Source organism: Cibotium barometz, chromosome 13 (assembly GCF_041138505.1).
Source record: "Cibotium barometz isolate CiBa-2024 chromosome 13, ASM4113850v1, whole genome shotgun sequence".
In the NCBI taxonomy this organism is placed as follows: domain Eukaryota; kingdom Viridiplantae; phylum Streptophyta; class Polypodiopsida; order Cyatheales; family Cibotiaceae; genus Cibotium; species Cibotium barometz.
Window position 1 is genome coordinate 5,408,020 of NC_141058.1, and position 8,034 is coordinate 5,416,053.

Here is an 8,034-nt window from a genome sequence, read left to right on the forward strand (position 1 = left end):
TGTAAACTCTATAAATTGAGGCATTGCCCTAATGAGAATTTGCTGGTTTTTGAGTATCCATGCCTACATTAATCTACTTGTTAATTACCCACTAATTACGTCTTAATTATTTGCTAATCACTTTGTTAATGATGATGATTCTAGTGTTTGATCCACCATAGCTCATCACAATGCTCTAATTTCAACATGGTATCAAAGCCATGCTAATTTGTGAGTCCAGTATCTTGCTAATTATTTTGCTAATTAGGATTAGTAAAAAAATATAATTTTCCCTCTTTTTTCGACTAGCTTCTGTACCCCCAGCTAGTGGAGGAGCTCCCTCTCCTTGCACACATAAAATTAGGCCAAACCCTTCTAGCACATGATAGGTATCTCATAGCTCTTCAAGCTCATCCAAACAACGTAGCAAACTGCTGCCGGATGAAGGAGAAATCGTTGTTTTAGCAGGCTCCGTTTTTCAGTAGAAGATCTCAGATCTACACTCATTCAGGGTGAATCACTCTAATTCCTCTTAGCCCAAGGAGTTTTCAAGCATGCTCTACAAGCTGGTGAAGACAGAATTCAGTTTCATTAAGTCTACAGTGAGATCCAAGCTCTTCATCAAATCTGCACGTGACTTTGGTAAAACAGAGATTAAGCTTTCAGTATTTGGTCAAATCTTGTGTTTCTTGGCTTAATCCTCTACTAGACTCATTGCTATTGATGCCTTTGAAAGCATTTGAGCTCATTTGAAGTCTAAGGCACCAGATCTGGACTCCTCGCATACTCTATTTTTTGTACACAAAACAATGGATTAATTTGCTAATCAATGATTAATCAGTACTAATCACTGTATTTTGGTGCAATTGAGGGTTCAAATTAACCATTAGGTATCTAATACAAATTCCTATAACTTCAGATTTCAATTCGGAGTTGGTTTGATACTCCAACCATTCCGTACAAATTGGTTACCCTTAATTTAATGTAATTTTTGGTGATTTTATGCTAATAAATTTGTTGTAATCATCTATTAAACACCAGATTGAGTTGTAAAAGGGTAGACACTGCCCTTGAATCTTGAAATTGGATCAAGAGGTAAGACTCCCTTCACATCACCATGAGTACAGCACAGGAAATAGCCAAATTTAATGGGGAGCAATTTTACACATGGCAGACAAAAACCATGTATTTGCTCATGAGGAAAAATCTGTGGGGATTAGTTGAGGGAAGAGATGAATGCCCAGAGAGAGGAGAAAATGAGTGGAAGAGTAGGAATGAAAAAGCATTGGGACTTATTGCACTCAGTTTAAATGATGAAATGATTCATCACATCACAGGGATACAATGGGCAAAAGATGCATGGGATGAAAATAAATTATTTGGCACACAAGCAAAAAATTCAAAGATAAATCTGTTAATGCAATTCTACAAATTGGACATGAAGGAAAGTGAACCTTTAATCACACACTTGAACAAATATAAAAGCATTAAGCAATAGCTGCCTGCTACTATTGGCAAAAAGGTAGAAGATGATGAGGCACTAGCAGTGCTTCTGAAGAGTGTGGACAAAGGTGAATATGAAAATATTGTAGCAACACTAAAGAATGTACCTGAATTGAAGCTACATGAGATAGAAGCAGCTCTACTAGAGCAAGAGAGCAGAGGCAAAGAGAACAAAGGGCTCGACTCAACAGCAGGAGAGGAAAAAGCATTCTTCACCCGAGGAGGATTCTCTTGAGGACGAGGAGACGAGGAAGAGGCAGAGTAGGAGGAAGGATCTTCACTTGCAACAATTGTGGAAAGCCAGGTCACATGGCAAGAGACTGCTACAGCAAACCCAGTGGAGAAGGAACGACATCGGCAAACTTCATAGAGGCTCCAAAGGAAGTGGAGTCAGATCATCTTTTCTGAGAGAGAGAGAGAGAGAGAGAGACCCCACAACCCAATGTAACTTGCCCCAACAAAGTAAAACCACCTCTGAGCCACCAATGATGTAGGCCACGTGGTAGATGTATGTGTGAGCACTTTAGTCAAGGTCGCAAGCAATTATAGTAAGCCTTGGACACATAGAGAGAGAGAGAGTGTCAAGGACTATGAGTTTAGGGACTCGAGGCACTGGTCGCAGGCTATCAAGTAAGAGAGAAACTTGATATAGGGTCCAGGTGTGCTAAGATAACTTGAGGGGAGGTGTGCTAGGATTATTCACTTGAGGGGAGGTGTTGAAAATACAAGTGAATAGGGTGTGTGCGGGAACAAGCCCTTGGTTAGAGGCTGTAAAAGAGAAGATGTAAATGTGAAAGAACCTATGAAAAGGTGAGAGGAATCTACTGGGAGAGAATAAAGGGTAGCATGAGAAGATTTAGGAAGTGTGGAGATATTCTGGGAGATATTCTAGGAAAAGTGAAGAGGTGGAGACAATCAGGGAAAAGAGGTGGAGTGAATCATGGAGAAATTAGTGGGATTTGATGCTTGATGTAAACTCTATAAATTGAGGCATTGTCCTAATGAGAATTTGCTGGTTTTTTAGTATCCATGCCTACATTAATCTATTTGTTAATTACCTACTAATTACATCTTAATTATTTACTAATCACTTTGTTAATGGTGTTTGATCCACCATAGCTCATCACAATGCTCTAATTTCAACAATTTTTAGAAAACTCCTTGTACACCTTTGTAGCTTCAAAGTATCTTAGCCACTAGGCATCTGTAACATGTTGTTATGTTTAGCCTGAGAGCATTTTTACCTTAACCATTTTCTAAGGTTGGTGATGATTTGTTATTTCAGATTGTTGACAACTTTGTTTTTGACACATCAATAATAGTCCTAACTCTCATCATCATGACAGAAGTTAAAGGACCTTGCTTCATTGACTCCAAACTTATGTACTTCGTTCCTTAACTAGGGAATATATTGATTATTGATAATACATGCATCCAGTTTTCACCAAAATATGGAGGAGGGAGGGATGCATACGTCATTTTCTCCTCCTCACCCTTATTTAGAAAAATTGTTAGTTTAGATACTTTCACTGATGTGGTATGATTAGCTGACATACTCATTTCTAAAGAGGTTATTCTCATAGAATGAGTCTTTCATGTTTATAAATCTACCTTTAGAATGTGGGTATCTTTTCATAAATAGATTTATTCTAGGGCCCAATCATGCACCAACCATGAAAGGTCTTATTTAGGGAAGTTGTAGCTACATCAAAAGTATAAACCCATCTAAAGCGTCAATACCTATCATCTGTAAACAATCACACAAACATGCATCCACCAATAACTTGTAAATATCAGATTCTCTACACAGACTATTCTGTAACCAAATTTATGCGGTTAACTTTTCTTCGAACTAGAAATTGGGCATACACTATCAAAATCGACACTTTCACAGAGTGCCTATAAAATACTTGCAGAGCCAAAGGGCCTGGAATGTACCCAAATCGTGTCGAAACACTCAAAATTATAGTTAACATAGCTAACTACACATAACGGGGTTTTCTTCCTTCACTCAGGAGGATGTCTAAATCTGAGACACTAACTTGCCTCTCTATATGTAGCTCTCACAACTACCCAAAATTGTTGCTCCAAAAAATGAAAGAGAGAAAGAGATACCCTTACTCGTGTACAGCTTCCTTGCTTGCTCTTACTTGCTACTTGATCTCTTCACACACGAATTGGCGATTTGAAACCATGAGAAGAGTATGGGGGAGAGGATGAGCTTGATCTCCTTGCAAGTAAGTACACACACACACACATAAGAGTAGACAAGTGCACAAGAGTAGACAAGTACACAAGAGAGATGAATGCTTGGATTTTCTTCTGTTCTCTTCTCTTCTCTACAACCATAAACTAAGAAGATAAGAGTACATACTATAAGGGAAAATAATCTCCTACTATAATATACAAAGGTCAGTCCATAGTTTGAACCCAACCACTACATAAGGTGGCATAATTCTAATACACCAAAGTGGTTGTCACATAGCCTATAAACCACACGCATAATCTCACCAACCATGCTAATGGTGTAAGTGTAGAAGCTATCACCCAGGAGGGTTATCAAGGTCCACAGTACTAGTTGAGCTTGATATCTCAACATGGTGACCATAAAAGGATAGGAGGACTTTCTCTGTGGGCTAGTGAGAGTGAACGAGATCTAGGGTCTAAAGAAAACATATTTGTGCAGTAGTTTTTTGCTCGACTATGACATGGGCCATGAAGGGAGGGCGGTTGTAAGAGAATTAGTTGCAATTGGGGTGTAGAAATGAGGGTAGTGTAGAAAACGAGGATTTCTACGTAGAGGCTTGACAGTTTGTTCACGAATCAACTTTTTTTTCCCACCCCCTTATTGAACTTGGTTGAAGGTCCCCTCTATTGGTAGTGTCCTCCCTACCATTGCCTTCAGAAGCTCTTCGTATATCTATTACATATTAATCATGGACAACCAAGGCACAAGGAGAAGAGAGAAAAAAGAAATCCTGGATTTCTAAAAAATAAGATGAAAAAATCCCTTTGATTGACCCTTTGTATTTCGGTTTCCATTCCGATGTGGGGCACCTTATGATTAGAGTGTTCTGTCCCCCTGCATATAAGGTTACACCCTAATGGGTTACTTTTGATCAGCTTCCCTCACCCTATTAGAAAGGCGGGGATTTCGTTTTGGTCCATGCCAATGATGGGGTCTGCTATGTGCAGGAAATGGGAGAAGTTGCTATGGCGACTGGAGAGTCCAACGATCCATCCCAAGCTGTTTGGAAGTATGTCCCAAGCTGTGCAAGATAGTCTTGCAAGGCATGGACTTTCTTAGAGGAGCCAGATATGAGTACTCTGAGCACGAATTCTATGATAGGTTAAGCATGGCTTTGCTTGATTAAAAAAATAAGCTAGGGGAAAATGAGAGAAGAAGGCTCTAATTAAGAGCCTGAGTGGGTGCGAAAAAAGCATGAAGTGCTGCACCAGCTGAACTGTACATGATTTTGCAGAAATGTTGAAAAAGGAAAAACTGTAACTCGATCGAAGGAAGGGAAAGGAGAGGGGGAGTGAAAAAATATGTAAATGAGCATATGTAAATAGGTATATATATGTATACATACACATACATATATATAGGTATATATATTTGTGAACAAATGAGTGTGTGTGTTGTTGTGTAATAAAGATATGTAAATAGAAATACATGTATTTTTATATGTGTATATTAAAGTAAAAAAGCTAAAATGTGTGTGTATACATTCATAAGTACATACATACATATATATATACATAAGTACGTACGTACGTACGTACATACATACATACATGCATGCATGCATGCATATATATATATATATATATATATATATATATATATATATATATATATATATATATATATATATACATTCATAAGTACATACATACATAAGTACGTACGTACATACATACATACATATATGTGTGTGTGTGTGTGTGTGTGTGTGTGTGTGTGTGCGCGCGCACGCATACACACACACATATATATATGTATGTATTTATGTATGGATGGATGTATGTATAGAGAGAGTGTTCTATTTAACATTTGTGAAAGGCCAAAATCACCTATAAGACAAAGAAAAAATGAAGACCACGCAAGTCTTATGCCAAATTTGTGAACTGAAAAAAGGAACATCTAACCAAACTAAAATACTAGCGAATCATAGTGTGTCTAGTATGCCACTAGGAGATATAAACATTAATATTAATACAAAATTAGGGATTGTTAACGGGGCTATTTTGATAATAAGTAGCACTTGCTCAAGAAGTTGCTAGTTTTGGAGTTGTAAATTTTTTGGATGAAGTCTTTTCTATAATGAAAAACAACTCATTTGCCTCTTTTACACATTCTGAGACGAGCTAGCAAGTTTGGCACATTAATGCTTAGGGTAAGCTCATATGCTATCCATACCTTGGTACCCTTTAATTCCCTTGACTACTTAAGGATGCTCACCTTATTAGCTCCAATATCATAGATGAGGTTTAGTTTGATTTTCTAGACACCTAACTTTCATGATCACTCACAAAATATTGAAGATTATTGCCTTCAAGATCATAGATGAGGTTTCGTTTTATTTTATAGACACCTAACTTTCATGATCACTCACAAAATTATTTGAAGATTCTTTTTTGGCATGCTATAGAAGAGCATGCAATCACAGAGTCATTTGAAGATTATGCCTTTTCCACTTTGTCTCTCTTAGATTAGAAAAGCAAAAAGAATATTGTGTTAAAAAATGTGAAGTACAAAACTTGTACAGGAAGTGGGCATGTGGCAATACATTATAGTTTAAAGACCTAGCAAGGAATTATTTTCCAATAAATTGATGTAAAGTAAGAGCAATTGTTATATCTAATATAAAGAATACTCTTAAAAAAATCTAATGTTAGATTTAAAGATTTCAATGTACCCAATTGATTCTAAAGTATCAAAAAACTTATATGTGAGTGTGCAATGCCAATTGTTAATTTGCTCTCCTTCTATTCATGAACATGGTAGTTTGTGATATTGATTATGCCGGTGATTCTAAACACACATTAGCACTTGATTGTAAAGTATCAGAGAACTTATATGTGAGTGTGCAATGCCAATTGTTGATTCATTCTCCTTCTAGTCATGAACATGGTAGTTCATGACATTGATGATGCTGATGATTCTAACCACACATTAACACTATTTTAAGTAAAAGGATCTGTAAAGTAAGTTAATGGAACTAACCTTTGCAAAAAAAAGGGGGACTTCAACATGCAAGGCATTGTCTTTGCTAGTTAGTTCATCAATTAAAAGTATTCATTGGTGTTTTGTATGGGACCCATCATCCATAAAACATAAAGAATAAGAAAATGCTTTTTTGAAGTTGAGATGACAATATGTTTGTTGTATTGTAGCCTTTAAGCACTTTTGAGGGCTTAAAATAATAAATGTCAAAAAAAAGAAAAAGATCCAAAGGCCTTAGCAGGTTGTTATGATGCATAGTTTCACCTACCCATGCACTTTATGATGATCTCCATTATATAGATTGAAAGGTAAGTGATTCATGAGAGGAAAGGATAAATTGTTTCCACATTACTTTTTATTTTAGGTTCAATTGGAGTTTGCGTAAGCAAGCAAGGCTACTGCATACATATGGTTATTTAATCATTTAATGGCTAAGTGTTTAATGGTACCCTTTCCAAAAACACCACTTGTCCCCTAAATGAGGTTCCAAGGCCACAAAAGAAAAGTATCCAAGATCATACTCTTACCATGCATTAGCTTCATTCCAATAAAATGTGTGGTTCTTTAAAGACAAAAGTTCATGTTAGCATACATCAAATGTCTTCCATCATGCATTCATACATAATACACTCTTTACGAGATAATGCAATACATTATTGGAGAGAAACTAAAAATATACTTTTATGGACTTTATAAGCCTCCCTCTTAAGGAACCATAGTATTTGATATGGTGCCAATGTGTGTGTGTGTGTGTGTGTGTGTGTGTGTGTGTGTGTGTGTGTGTGTGTGTGTATGTGTGTGTGTGTGTGTGTGTGTGTGTGTGTGTGTGAGAGAGAGAGAGAGAGAGAGAGAGAGAGAATAACATAGATTTATGTATTTTGTTTTAATGGTATTTGGAAAATAAAAATCCCCCATATCACATCCCATCATGCAATATGTATGGTGGTGCACGATGGCTTATATACACATGTACATCTTGGTGTCAATGTGACACATTTTTAATAGTAGGTTGCTCTAAGAGGAGTAGCCAAACCAATGGTTGTTTGATCTACCACCAAGATGGCCACTACACGTGAAGCTCAAAGTTACACTTTGCAAAGCCACTTGTTGAAATTGCAAGATCATATATTAAGCACCATAGATAATGGTTTTCCAAGATTGTAATATTTCTCAGGTGGTTGATAAGTCTACAACTAGTGGCAAAATCCTCATAAATTTATGCATACAAATTTTTTCAACTTCATTAAGCATACTAGTGGCGAGAAGATTAACAATTTTCACTCTAGATGATGGCATGGAGAAACAATTTGCACCCTAAATGA